Genomic DNA, 15,472 nt, shown 5'->3' with positions numbered 1-15,472 from the left:
TACTCAGGAACAATTATTTTAACATACAGTGATATCAAATGAGGTGAAAGGTACTCCTGCTGAAGTGACTTGATAAGTTCCCAATGTTGATATGGTATATCTCCCCAGTAATTAAAATATATGTATGTGTGCATTGTGTGTGTGTGTGTTTGTGTGTGTGTGTACAGAAGGAAGAAGGGTGGAAAGTCATCCCATGGAGGTAAAAAACCCTTGCACTTTACTCAGCAACAAGACAAGCTGGAATTGCATTTCAAATACTCCCAAGTATTAGGAAATAAGAGCATGGAACTGGGCTGTATTCCATACAAGCTAATCTGGAGAACACAAAAGAATTAAGGGATTATGGTTTTACATAAATAATCACATTAACTCCAAACTACAGCAAACTTGGTCATACATTTGTTGGTTAAGTAACTTCATTAAGTTTTGTTTTTTTAAAAAGCACAGGTTCTAATCATTTTTTTCCAGAAAATTTCAGGTAAGTGCAGCAAAAGACTGATGGACATGGATAGTCAGACATATATTAATAAGTATTTTAATAATTTACTACCATGAAGTTTGAAAGTTGTCCCTGTTTCACAGATTTAATCTAGGTGCCAAAACAAAATTAACCAAAGTAGAGATAAATTGTGTTACAGTGGTTAAGACTGTTCACTTCAAGTGGTAAGGGTTCTACGCCTGGTTGTAGAACTAAGGACTCACAGGCCCCGTGATGCAGCCAAAAAAAAAAGTCTTCATCATACACAAAAAAATTTTAATGCAAAATTTCTGATGTTAATTTCTGCTTTTGAAAGAACACCAATAATATTCCTACCACTCTAAACAATATATTTTTATAGGAGTAACTGTTCCAATTTTTCTTAGATTCCAATATTTCAAAAGCTCTAGACATGATCTTGAAAATGGGTACTTCCATAATACTAAAACTCTTTTTAATAAAGACATGCATATAATGGTGGGTCAGAACATAGGAACAATGTAATTTCACATGAACTCTTTGGATATTCATCACTCAAAGCAGAATTTGAGGGGAAAAAATAGCCATGGAAGGAATTAACTGGTTTTGTTGAACCTACTCTATCAGGTAAAGGAAAAGGCTAATTTGGGTTATTACGGAAATGATCTAGGTCTTTCAAAAGCAAAAAAAAAAAAAAAAAGACAATTATTTTCCTTAATTCAGTTGAAAAGTAAAAGCACTGCATGGGAATATCTCAACTTTAAGTAGTTTTAAACAGTGTTCTTAATAATTTATTACTGATTATAAATAATATTCATCAATCTAAAACTTCTACTCCTAGAGGTGTGTCTTAAGGAAATATCCTATAATGCTGGCAATTCCATTTGCAGATACATTTACGGCAGTGGTTTCTTTTTTTTTCATTTATTAAACACATTAAATTGCAGACTAAAAATCTGGCACTGCTGGTCTATGCATCAGGAATACAGAGGTAAATAAAACCCAAAAGTTTGTCCTTGTGGAATTCTTGCTAGTTGGGAGTAGGCGCAATAGACATAAATACATGCATACAAACATAAGTACATATAATATGTTAGATGGTGACAGATATTACGGAGAAGAGAAAAATTACATCAATAAATACAACTGGAGAGCTTCTGTGAGTGGGTTGATGTGTTAGTGTTGACAGAGAAAAAGCATGAGAAAGTAGAGTTCAAGTAAAAGCACTCCTGGCAGAAGGTGAGCTGGGAAGGTACAGTGAGACTGCCAGGTTCAACAACCAGAGAAGAGATCAGAAAGGCTAGAATCTGGAGAGACCACATTCTAGGGGATGAACTCAGAGAGGTCCCTGGACACCACATCACCTGGAGTCTCATGAGCCCTCATTAGGACTTTGTCATTACAAACTTGGCCACAACAAACTCTTCAACTGAAATTAACAGTGTATTAAGGAAGAATTCATATTTTTTCAGGATGATGAGCCATGATAGTGATATTCATACAAACGTGTGTATGAATATTTCCTAAAGACATTGGAAAACCTCATGATAGAATGTTAGCTGAATGAAGTTGCATATATTATAAAGTTCTTTCATTTGGGGATTTTCCTGGTGGTCCAGTGGCTCAAGGGCTTCCCTGATGGTTCAGTGGTAAAGAATCCATCCACCCGCCAATGCAGACGACGCAGGTTCCATGCCTGGGTTGAGAAGGTGCCTGGAGAAGGAAATGGCAACTGACTCCAGTATTCTTGCCTGGGAAATCCCATGGACACGGGAGTCTGGCAGGCTACATTCCATGGGGTCACAAAAGACTCAGACACTACTTAACAACTAAACAGCAGCAGCCAGTGATTCAAACTGCAGGGCTCGCAGGCTTGGTCCCTGATAGAGGAACTAAGATCCCACATGACACGTGGCATGGCCAAAAGAAGTCTCATTTTAAATATCTTTAAAAAATAAAAAGGCTAAAGACAATCATTGAACTAAATGTATTAACATGTAAAATAGCAAGTGGTAAGATTATGAATGCTTTGCTTTCATTAGTTTACTTTCTTCCCAATTTTCTTCAATGTGCATATAGAACTTTCATAACCAGAAGATAATTTCAGGTAATTTTTGAAAAGTAAATAAAATTTTTATATTTATTTAGCTGCACGGAGTCTTAGTTGCAGGATGCAGAATCTAGTTCCCTGACCAAGAATTGAACCTAGGCCCTCTGCATTGGGAGCATAGAGTCAGCCACTGAACTACCAGGAACGTCCTGAAAATTAGATAAACTTTTTTAAAAGGTGTGAGGCCCTGAAGTAACTGGCTCTCTACAGCCACGTCTCTAGGAAAGCTGTAACTGCGTAGCCCAGTTTTAGCAGCTCTGCCCTCCCTCTCCCTGTATCATATGAGTGGTCAAACTTTTCCTAGTGACTGTCTTCTGTGCTAACATTTTAATTATGTGGAGAAATACTTGAAGAAAAAAAATAAATAAAACCTGGTTCTTGGCAAAGACTAACTATTTAGTGCTGGAGGCAAACACAGGCTCAATTTTGAGGTTGGATCTGAGGGAACTTTCTTCACAGTTTAGAGAAGAATGCAAGATTCCTGGCATGGAACTGCTTATTTTTCTAAATGGAAGGGATTTGTTACAAGAGACAGTATAGAATCTCCCACAGACCCAAGGAGGAGGCTTCCAATGAGATCTATACCTAGTGCTGGGCTAGATGCACTTGTACCTAGCAACCAGCTTCCTTCTGTTTCAGGGCATGTTGATTTCCAAAATGACAGGGGTGAGGAGAGGGGCAGGAGGAGAAGAGAAAGCATGAAGCAATCCACTTGCAGACATTGCTTCAACCCAGGTTAGGTTCATATCACCTCAAGTGCTATTTGGTAATAGATCTTGTTAGCAACCCTTCTCAAAGGGAAGGAAGGAATGGAGTTGAAAAGTGTAAGCATATTTAAAAAATAACTTTGATCAGGGCCAATGAGAAAAAACATCATAAATTTAGCCCAAGGAGACACAGGTTTATACAATATCACATCAGCACTGTACACTTTGCAATGGACTTGGTGACCCAAGGGGGACTTGGGCTAAGGAAGAGCAGAAACAGGGCCAAGGATACAACATGGTGGAGGGGCCCCAGTGACAGAGTCTTTCCAGAGGAACATCCACACAAGCCACATATATTACATTTAATTCTCTACTTCACCTCGTATAAATGGATGCAACATTAAAGTCTGTTGACCATCCTTCTGAGTACAATTAAAATAGTAGCTTATAACTACAAAATCCTCAGTGTCGTCCCACTTGCCATTCGACATGTTCTGATTAATTGATCATTCATTGGGTCCAAAACTATCCTTATTACCACTGAAACAGAATCATCATAAGATATTTCTAACAAATCATCAAAATGTTTAAAAAGAAAATATGGATGTGACACTGAGGCTGACAGGGATGATGATAATCAAATTCTATCTGATCTTTGTAAAATGTGTCTTTGGTCTTGTATGCAAGGTGCTGAAATTAAGCCCTCATGCTAGATCTTTTCAGGTTGTATTTTAGAGGACTTAAGAGTTCAATGAGTAAGCTGATGCTGAAGTTACCATGCCTTTTCAGTTAACAAGTCAGGTTTTCTTTAATAAGAATAGTAAAGTCTTTTATCACCTCAATATAAGGTGAGGAAAAAAAGAGTTGTCATTTTCTAATTTAAACATAAATATGTATACACATATCCAATCCAAATTATGCATATCAGAGATTAGATTTGTCCATATTAAATAGAACAGGCCTTGGTGGTGGTTTAGACGCTAAGTCATGTCCAACTCTGGCAACCCCATGGACTGTAGCCTGCCAGGCTCCACTGTTCATGGGATTCTTCAGGCAAGAATACTAAAGTGGGTTGCCATTTCCTTCTCCAGAGGATCTTCCTGACCCAGGGACCAAACCCAGGTCTCCTGCATTGCAAGCAGATTCTTTACTGACTTAGCTACCAGGGAAGCCCTGTATACATACATACATACATACATACACATATATATATATATATATATATATAAAACTATATCATTGCATCTAACACAATAAATCATTGTATATTATTATGTTATATGCCACTAAGGAAAAAAATTGTTCCAATTAAACTATGACACAATTCTTTTTTATCCCTTAGAGTGCTTTATACTTACTGAAAGAACTCTTTTAGACTTATTTAGATACAGAATTTACTGTATATTACTCTTGTGCATATGTGAAAAACTAGGTATTAGCAAAATACATTTTAGAAAGGTATTTCCAAGCTTTGCATTCAGAGGCTGCTCTTCTCAATCACATTTTGATTCAGGCTCATTGGCACCTGTGACTTTCACACACGATTCCTTGATATCAAGACTATCATGCACATTCTTTAAAAAAGCACTCTATCAGTGTCTCAAGACTTTTCTTCCATGATACGGCCCCCCATACTGTAGATTTTCATGCTGATTCTCTGGATCTTAAACATTAAGGTTCCAAGGAAGGGGTTCAGACCAGTTACATGCAGGTAATTACAACTGTTTCATGACTGTATCCATTTGTTAAGGTGTCTTCCATAATTAGAAGAATCCAAACTTCAAAGATACTAAAATGTAAAAAAATAGTAAAAGACTTCCCTGGTCATCCAGTGGTTGAAAATCTGCCTGCCAAGGCAGGGGACAAGGGTTCCATCCCTGATCCAGAAAGATCCCACATGCCTCAAATCAACTAAGCCCATGTGCCACCACTTCTGAGCCCAGTTGCCTTGTTCTGTAACAAAAGAAGCTATCACGATGAGAAGCCCAAACAATTCATTTAAGAAATGTTAAAAAACAGTTTCTTAGAATTGATGAAACATGGAAAATGTGTTTCTTTATTTGGTAATCATCACATTTTAAAAATTTATCAAGATTGGTCCCGAAGTGACATTTTATGGCTATCTAATAAATGAAGAGGAATTAAAAAGCCTCTTGATGAAAGTGAAAGAGGAGAGTGAAAAAGTTGACTTAAAGCTTAACATTCAGAAAACTAAGATCATGGCATCTGGTCCCATCACTTCATGGGAAATAGATGGGGAAACAGTGGAAACTGTGTCCAACTTTATTTTGGGGGGCTCCAAAACTCACAGCAGATGGTGACTGCAGCCATGAAATTAAAAGACACTTACTCCTTGGAAGGAAAGTTATGACCAACCTAGATAGCATATTCAAAAGCAGAGACATTACTTTGCTAACAAAGGTCTGTCTAGTCAAGGCTATGGTTTTTCCTGTGGTCATGTATGGATGTGAGAGTTGGACTGTGAAGAAAGCTGAGCACCAAATAATTGATGCTTTTGAACTGTGGTATTGGAGAAGACTCTTGAGAGTCCCTTGGACTGCAAGAAGGTCCAACCAGTCCATCCTAAAGGAGATCAGTCCTGGTTGTTCATTGGAAGGACTGATTTTGAAGCTGAAACTCCAATACTTTGGCCACTTCATGCAAAGAGTTGACTCATTGGAAAAGACCCTGATGCTGGGAGGGATTGGGGGCAGGAGGAGAAGGGGACAACAGAGGATGAGATGGCTGGATGGCATCACCAACTCAATGGACATGAGTTAGGGTAAACTTCGGGAGTTGGTGATGGACAGGGAGGCCTGGCATGCTGCGATTCATGGGGTCGCAAAGAATCGGACACAACTGAGCGACTGATCTGAACTGAACTAATAAATGCTTAAAAATAAAGAGTAACAACGGACATATTGAGAGTTATAAATATAATCCCCTACCTGAAGGATTTCCAAGTTTTTCAATTCATAAAATGTTTCATATTTCATTTGAGACGAAATTTCAAATGTCAAGTAATAATTGCATGCTCACATGACTACAAGCATAACAAAGAAAGGAACAAATTTATTTATAACATATAATCAGTAACCATTTTGTCCCCAAAGTAAAACAGGTAAAAATTCATGTATGCCCATATCCTGTTAACAACACATTTGATTCCAAGAGTTTATATTAGATTTGAATTTTAATAAATGCTATACTCTTTCTTGAAAAAAAATTTAATGTCATTAACTAAGCAGTGAATCTGCAAGCACTTTTCAATACTATAAGTAGTTTAATTAGGGTTATGTTTTACATTTTAAACATATTTATTTAATACCAAAAGGGCTTCCCTGGTGGCTCAGTGGTAAAGAATCTGCAATGCAGGAGACATCCTTGGGCTGGGACTATCCCCTGGAGAAGGAAATGGCAACCCACTCCAGTATTCTTGCCTGGAAAATCCCATGGACAGAGGACCCTAGTGGGCTTCACTCCATGGGGTCACAGAGTCAGATATGACTTAGTGACTAAACAACTACAAAATTTCATACCAATCTTCTGACCATAGTATTTCTATAAATTTGATGTTTGCTCCTTGGAAGAAAAGCTATGACAAATCTAGACAGCATATTAAGAAGCAGAGACATCACTCTTTCAGCAAAGATCCATATAGTCAAAGCTATGGTATTTCCAGTAGTCATGTACAGATGTAAGAATTGGACCATAAAGAGGCTGAGTGCCAAAGAATTGATGCTTTCAAACTATGCTGCTGGAGAAAATTCTTGAGAGTCGCTTGGACAGCAAGGAGATCAAACCAGTCAATCCTAAAGGAAACCAACCCTGAATATTCATTGCTGATGAATATAATTCCCTTACAGCAGAAAGCAAAGAGGAATTAAAGAGCCTCATGATGAATGTGAAAGAGGAGAGTGAAAAAACTGGCTTAAAACTCAACATTCAAAAAACCAAGATCATGGCCTCTGGTCCCATCATTTCATGGCAAACCCATAAGGAAACAATGGAAATAGTGACAGACTTTATTTGGGGGGACTTAAAATCACTGTGGATGGTGACTGCAGCCATGCAATTAAAAGACAGTTGCTCCTTGGAAGAAAAGCTATGGCAAATCTAGACAGTGCATTGAAAAACAGAGACATTACTTTGCCTACAAAGGTCCGTATAGTCAAAGATATGGTTTTTCCAGTAGTCGTATACAGACGTGAGAGCTAGAAAATAAAAAAGCTGAGCACCGAAGAATTGATGCCCTCGAACTATGGTGCTGGAGAAACTCTTGAGAGTCCCTTGGACAGCAAGGAGATCAAACCAGTCAATTCTAAAGGAAATCAACGGTGAATATTCACTGGAAGGACTGATGCTGAAGCTCCAATATTTGGCCACTTGATGCAAAGAGCCAACTCATTGGAAAAGACTCTAATGCTGGGAAATATTGAGGTCAAGAGGACAATGGGCAACACAGGATGAGATGGTTGGATGGCATCATTGACTCAATGGACACGAGTCTGAGCAAACTCTGGGAAATTGTGAAGGACAGGGAAGCCTGGTGTGCTATAGACCATGGGGTCGCAAAGAATGAGACACGACATAGGGACTGAACAATAACAGCAACTCTTAGGTTACTCAAGGACATTCAAAATACTAGTAATGTATAGGATTTACTTAATATTTCACTTTACACATGTCTTATGTAATACTGCATATATCAGGGTTAATAAATTACTACTGCCCACATGCTGAACTTGTAAATAAATTTTATTGGAACACAGCCATGCCTGTTCATTTAGAGGTAGCCAGTAAAGACTGGCTACCATGTAAAGCCAAAAATATTTATTATGTAGCCACTTCCAGAAAAGATTTGCTGCTCCCTGTTGTGGAGCAAGGTGATAGCTTATAGCTCCCCTTCACACCCTTCACACTACAGGTCACCTTTAAGCTGACTTATTTTCCATTTTAACCATGAGAAAATTAGACTTTAATTTAACTGTAATGTATTGTTTTTTCCATGGGGTAATACTTAAGAAAATCTTCAAATACTCCTTGAAGCAGAAAGGGAGCTTAACTGCAAGGCAATTGTAAAATTTCTTTGTGATCATATGTCAGATGAAGAACTATAAACACCATTTCCTTTGCAATTCAATTTACCACCACCAGTACCTGACTCATACTCACAGTGTAACAACTAAGATCTTGGTATAGTCACTTCTACTATACTGTCAGGAAAGAATCTCAACTCATGGCGTTCTCAAATGTCAAATATGCTTTTCAAGTGGACAAAGTGAAGAACATAGACAAAATTTCCAGTGGCTCCTGTCTTTGTCTGCTCAGCCCTCCTTACCTTCTGGATACGTGGCCGATGCCCATAGCCTCAGGATCAAGAATCAGCCTGTGACCTGCTGCTGCTGCTGCTAAGTCGCTTCAGTTGTGTCCGACTCTGTGTGACCCCAGCCCACCAGGCTCCCCTGTCCCTGGGATTCTAGACCAATTATAAAGCTTCATCCCAGTGTCCAGAATGATTGATCCAACAGGAGGGAAAATACCCAAACCTGGCAAATCAAAGTACTTTCAAAAGTAATCTGAAGTTTGAGGAGAGTAGTTTTTCCAACAGTTTGATCTGAGAACTGTAATTGAGACCTAAACTTCCATTATCCATTCTTAAACAAGAAAGTCATTAGATTGAGGAGGCCCACATAAATAAACCAAAACCTAAGCCTCTAATGCCACAGATTATGAAATTGAAACCTAAAGATGACCAATCACAAACAGCCAACTAGGCTTTTTAAGCTTTCAGTTCAGTTCAGTTCAGTTGCTCGGTCGTGTCCAACTCTTTGCAACCCCATGAATTGTAGCACCCCAGGCCTCCCTGTCCATCACCAACTCCCAGAGTTCACCCAAACTCATGTCCATTGAGTCAGTGATGCCATCCAGCCATCTCATCCTCTGTCGTCCCCTTCTCCTCCTGCCCGCAATCCCTCCCAGCATCAGACTCTTTTCCAATGAGTCAACTCTTCACATGAGGTGGCCAAAGTACTGGAGTTTCAGCTTTAGCATCAGTCCTTCCAAAGAACACCCAGGACTGATCTCCTTTAGAATGGACTGGTTGGATCTCCTTGCAATCCAAGGGACTCTCAAGAGTCTTCTCCAACACCACAGTTCAAAAGCATCAATTCTTCGGCACTCAGCTTTCTTCACAAGCTTTAGCCAACCAATAATTTGCTTACTTTGCTTCTGCCTTTTCTCTATAAAAGTCTTTTCTTGAGTTGTTGTTGAAGGAGCACTTCTAACCACTTCTGGCTTGGTGCTGCCCTGTTCCAACTGATTTTTGCTGACATAAACTCTTAAGATGTTTAATAGACTTCAGTTTTTTTATTGACGTATAGTTGACTTAGGGCTTCCCAGTTGGCACAGTGGTAAAGAACCTGCCTGCCAATGCAGGGTTCAATCCCTGGAAGATGACTTGGAGAAGGAAATGGCAACCATTCGAGTATTCTTGCCTGGGAAATCCCATGGACAGGGGAGCCTGGCAGGCTGCAGTCCTTGGGGTCACAAAGAGTCAGACAGGACTTAGCAACTAAACAACAAGAAACAAGTTAATTTATAGTACTGTGTTAGTTTCAAGTGTACAGCTAAGTGATTCAGTTACATATTTTTTTCATATTATATTCCATTACAGGTTATTACAAGATATTGAATATAGATCCTTGTGCTACCCAGTAGGTCCTTGTTGGTTATCCATTTTGTATATAGTAGTTTCTATATGTTAATCTCATACTCCTAATTTATTGCCCCCACTTCTCTTTCCCCTTTGGTAACCATAAGTTTGTTTTCTGTGTCTCTGAGTCTATTTTGTATACAGATGCATTTGTATTATTTCTTTAATTGTTATCTTTTAACATATTTTGAGCTGTGGTTCCAGGTGGCCCAGAAAAAAGAGAGAGATCAAGCCAAATGAGAAGCAGAGATGAGAAGAAGAAGAAACAGAATTTCTGATAAGACTTTAGGTCCCCGATTTCAGTCACTTCTCAAGAACCCCCTTCCTGTCCTTCTATAGCTTAGGTAGAGCAGCCAACAAGATGCTCCTCTTTTTTCTTCCAGTAGCTCAAGCAATATCACTTGCAACCAAGACACTTGACCAACAGGACCAGATAATCACTGGGGAAGGCCACCTATTTCATGGATGTTGATCCCAGTATATCTTCAAGCCAAAGACAACAGAACCTAAAATAGCTTCCCTATTTTCTTGTAGAAGCTTTTCCTCCCTTTTCTTCTTATAGTTTAGGAAACAAACAAAAGATTTAAGAAAAAAAAAAGGCAGCAAACTGTTAGAACAACACTTCACCCAAATGACCAGGCAGAAATGTAACGGGCTGTGTTCTCTTCAGAGTGGCTTAACCCTAATCAAGCAGCCCACCTCTCCCTTTCTTTCTCCTATCTTTCTGTCTCTGCTTCACATCTCATAAATACTTTATGTCTGAAAGCTTAAAAAGTGATTTATGCAAGATCTGCTATAAGCATTTAGCTCGAGTATCAAATTCATTTGCCTAGTGATGGATTAAAAAAAGAGGAAAACCATCTTCTGCCTCAAGGAAGGCCAAACTGGAAAGTGAGGCAAAAAGCAATATACAGAAGAATCAAACTTTTTTTTTTTTTTTAAACTTGGCCGATCTTTCCTGCTGTGTGCATCTAATGTTTTGCCTCTGAGAATAGAACTTATTAGCAACCTCAAAATGAAAAAAGAAGACAGGATATTTTTCAACAAGGGTCTCTGCTTTGCCAAACATCCCAGAGTTTGTCTCCAAGGACTTGAAAAGAAAGGAAAGAATGAAGAACGGAAACCATAAAGCATGCGGTAAGGCTATCATCTAATTACTGAATGAATGGCACAGTTGTTTTGTCTGATTGCACTAAGCTAGTTATCCACTGCTAGCTTCATTGACAAAAAGGGAATCGACACAAATTATAGGGAAATTCAAGCACTAAAGGAATGTTTTGGTTCAGAGGTTTGCAATGACTATTGGCTTCAGTTTTTGGCAAAATCTGTCTTTGCCGTAAGGAACTCGGCTGTGCTGGGTCAGCCTGCAGCATTCCCGAAAACCTGGAATAGGACAGACTTCCTTGTCATCTGTATCCCATCAATAAATTAAAGTGATGTTCTCCAGCTCGTGTTTGTTTCTTGGCAGGCTAATCTACAATCAGAAAAAGAAAAGCCTTTCATTTGTGGACTCCAGCTAAAGGAAGGAAGCCTTTGTATGCGGATTCACCGGAGACCAAAATATTAAAAAGTGGAAGAGGAAAACCATATGCTGCAGTTCTCCAAAGGAAGCAGCTCAGAGTTCTGGTTAAAGAAATGCTTGAGTTCATGACACAGTAAAATAAATCTTTTACTACCAGAAGAGGGTATGCTAATAATGATATTGATACTTCTGGGATGTTACAACCATTGACATGTTAACTGGTATTCCATTTTCTCCTACTGTTTACATCAGAAAAACCTAGAAATTATATATTTCAAAGAAACCTGAAGTAATGGCACATTTTAGCGTAATGCTTCCAGATTTGCACTTCATTTAAGAAAGAAGTGAGGAATCCAGTGGAATCTGTCTGGAGAACGATATTCATAAGCTCATGGCTCCCTCTCAAAGCTAGCTGATTCTTTACAGTTACAGCAATCAAATCCAGATTAAAGTAGAATTGGGGGAAAAAATCACTGTACTGATTATATGAGCTTTTTTGCATAGTCTATGACATACTGCAGTGTTAGGAACTCTTCATTTCTCTTGGGTTTTCAGGGGTTGACCTTGCCCTTGTATCATCTGTGAATGAGTACCCTAAAAAGAATAGAGCTGGTGTGGTCCTTCAACTGCCTGTAGGAGAGAAAGCGTTGGGATCGTCTGATCCTTTTTAGATTGATCACCTTTGTGTTTCATTTCCTTTTTTATCTTATTGAAGAAGCCAAGCAAGAATTCCTACTTTAACACCTGTATCCTTCAAAGAATATGACTCTGGGTGCAACTTTTCAGTATTTTAGGGCCTCATGTACCAATGATATGGCTCCTTACCGAAGGGAATGAGTTTTGCTTTCTTTTGTAGTGGAGTCTCGTATAAAAACTAGCAACAGATTAAGTGCAAGGGGTATGATTGGTAAGAATGCTTGACAAAAACTTGGCAGAGGCATTTCATTGAACAGAAATATGGATCTGGCTTCTGTTACTCAGTAGATAACTGAATGAATGTGCACTTACCTAGTTTACTGGAAAGAGGACTACATTGCAAAGCAGGAGGTTTTGTTCCCAGCTCTGGCCTTACTGTGTGGTAAGCAATAACACTCTGCAGAGTTTACTGAACCCTGGCCCAGTCACCCATCATCTATGTCACTTGTGCTGGTCACTGTGACCTCTCTGAGCCTCGGCATCCTTGTCTTTAGTTGCTGTTCAGTCACTCAGTCATGTCCAACTCTGTGACCCCATGGGCTGCATTACTCCAGACTTCCCTGCCCTCGCTATATCCTATAGTTTGTTCAAACTCATATCCATTGAGTTCATTATGACATCCAACCATCTCAGCCTCTATCACCCCCTTCCCCTCCTGCCCTCAATCTTTCCCAGCATCAGGGCCTTTTCCAATGAGTCGGCAGGATAAAAACAATACGCATTTCACACAGTTGTAATTTATCTGGCACATAATAACCACTATATAAGAGTCTATTCAATAAAATTAATTATTCTGCTACTGACAGTAAAGATCAGATCTTAGCCTTTCAAAACTTGGGTTTTTTGTTGGCAAATGGAGATAAGAACTAGTGTTTCTTACATCGTCGTAGTCTCCAACAAGTAGATTATCTTATCTTTCACTCCATCCTGCTTCCAGATACAGGAAATATAGACAGGGAGCAACAGCATTAAAGTGGTTGTAAGAAAATTCTATCAGGAACTGCTTCAGACTGTGGAAAATTGAGCACTATTTTCCACTGAAGAGAGGTTTGTACCTGACTAAGAGGAAGAACTCATTAGAGGACCAAAGTTTTCCCTGTAAGTCCCCAGAAGATACATCATGAACCACTTCTCTCTGGCAAATCAAGCAGCTGGGGATAATGATGAGTATCTGAAAAAGTCTCTTATAAAGACTACATCAGATCAAGTGTGAGGAGTTTCATTTGTGACTTTAGAAAGATTACTTCTCTTTAAAGGAAGATTACTTTCTAATAAAAGAAATCATTAGTTCTCTTGAATTACCTTTGATCACAATCCTCTGTCATTAATCATTTGGACAACAATGAAGAGTTGATTCTTCTTGGGAAATCTCCCATAAATCAGAGACATTTAATTTCCCTTCTAAACTCATCTTTTCCCTGGACCTCAAGTTTGAAGGCAATGGCACCCCACTCCAGTACTCTTGCCTGGAAAATCCCATGGATGGAGGAGCCTGGAAGGCTGCAGTCCATGGGGTCGCTGAGGGTTGCGCATGACTGAGTGACTTTACTTTCACTTTCAAGTTTGAAAGAGTTCTTAAAACATCTTCCAAGGACTTCCCTGGTGGTCCAGTGGTTAAGACTCTGAACTTCCAATGCAGGGGGCCAGGTTCAAACCCTGTTCAGGGAACTAAGATCCTTGATGCTGTTTGGCAAGGCCAAACAACAACAACAAAAACTCTTAAAAATTCCTCCAATTCAATCCACTTGAAACTTGACACCCACAGAAGGTGAGTGCCCAGTATATGATTCTCCCTTGAAAACAGCAAACCACCCGATTTCTTACTGTTACAAAAATCTCTCCTAGCATTAATGGTTAAAAATTTCACAAAAAAACAAAAGGTAGAGATATACCTCATATTACACACAACAATATTTTCTATTGGATCAATAAGTACTTTGTCTTTTATAAATCCATTAAGTCATAGAAAACTAAAAGAGAAATTTATAGTTATCTTGGGAGAGATGATAACTTTTTAAGGTTAAAATACAATGGAAACAACAAAAGAAAATAACTAACAAATTTAACTACACAAAGACTAAAACTTTTTAGGGAACAACCAAATCTAAAATGATAAGGCAGACAGTTATTTGGCCTCAAATATGGATGAAAGGAAATTTGATGAGTAAATAAATAAAATATTTAAAATATTAAATAAAAATAACAAAGGTCTCACTGGTAACAAAACTATGCAGTATTTTAAACCATAAGATATCATTTTAAGCCTCATTGCCTTTAAAATTATCTACCAAGGTTTTGCATAATCATAATTATTAATTATTGCTTTTAAAATCAGGTAATGCAAAGTTGACAATATATACCCACGGAGTGTTGCTGGCAATATAAACTATGCAGTCTTTAGAAAAACAATTTGGCATTACACAGGAAAAGGAACTGCATTCATATTCTACTAAACCCTTCTTGTGGTAATTTTATTCTATATAAAAATCCAGAGGAAAAAAGGGACTTATCTATATATTTATATAATCAAAACAGTATTGTTTAAAATGGTAAAATATTAAAACTCACTTAGTGTCCAACCCTATAGCTCCTCAAAAGAATACTTAAAAGTCATTTAAAAAGATAAGTATGGAACATATTAAGCCAGTCTTTGTCATTCTCCCAATCATTTTTAAGGACTGCTTCCTAACATTCTGGAAACCATCTCTTTTGAAACTCAGTGTTTATAAATTCCCCTCTCTCCCACTGAAGCAACTACTCAGGTCTGCCCTGAGAAAATTCCTATTTCTTCAGGTCAGAGGTGTTACTGGAAAGGCAATCAGGTCCAATGTGCAAAAGAAATTTATTTCTGGAATCAAAATATTTTCCTCCTGCTGAAATCTCTATATCAACCACTAGTACCACTTAACTATTCAAACCAAACTTGTAGGAGTTATCTTCACCCTTCCACCTCCCTCATCTCCCTTATTCAATTGATCAAGATTTGCAGAAATGAACTAATCTCTCTTCTCTATCTAGACTATTTTCAAATATCAGCAAAAAAACATAAAAGGGAAGTCTGTAGAAAAATTAAATTTCATATGAAAGTAACCCTATTATAAAACTAAAAATAATTAGAAACAGAAATAAAATGTACATGGTAAAATATAATTTCCAACATCAAGTCCTGAAAAATAATCATGAATAATTACAATAAGACAAACAGATCAAAGGAATTAAGAAAAAGAAAATAAACACCGATGATAAAGACATTCCAACATAAGAC

General features: G+C 38.2%; 1 long non-coding RNA gene and 1 other non-coding gene across 2 annotated transcripts in view; one reads left to right on the top strand and one right to left on the bottom strand.

The window, feature by feature from the left end:
• Window positions 1-15,472, bottom strand: part of LOC139186225 (uncharacterized) — a 182,385-nt gene that overhangs the window by 121,072 nt on the left and 45,841 nt on the right. The window lies entirely within an intron of this gene.
• On the top strand, window positions 13,804-13,875 carry TRNAG-UCC (transfer RNA glycine (anticodon UCC)). The gene has a single exon. It is a non-coding gene; the product is annotated as a tRNA-Gly (tRNA).

The sequence above is a fragment of the Bos indicus genome, chromosome 12, assembly GCF_029378745.1.
Source record: "Bos indicus isolate NIAB-ARS_2022 breed Sahiwal x Tharparkar chromosome 12, NIAB-ARS_B.indTharparkar_mat_pri_1.0, whole genome shotgun sequence".
Taxonomy (NCBI): domain Eukaryota; kingdom Metazoa; phylum Chordata; class Mammalia; order Artiodactyla; family Bovidae; genus Bos; species Bos indicus.
The sequence above is the reverse complement of the archived record's forward strand: the minus strand, read 5'-3'. Positions and strand labels throughout refer to the sequence as shown.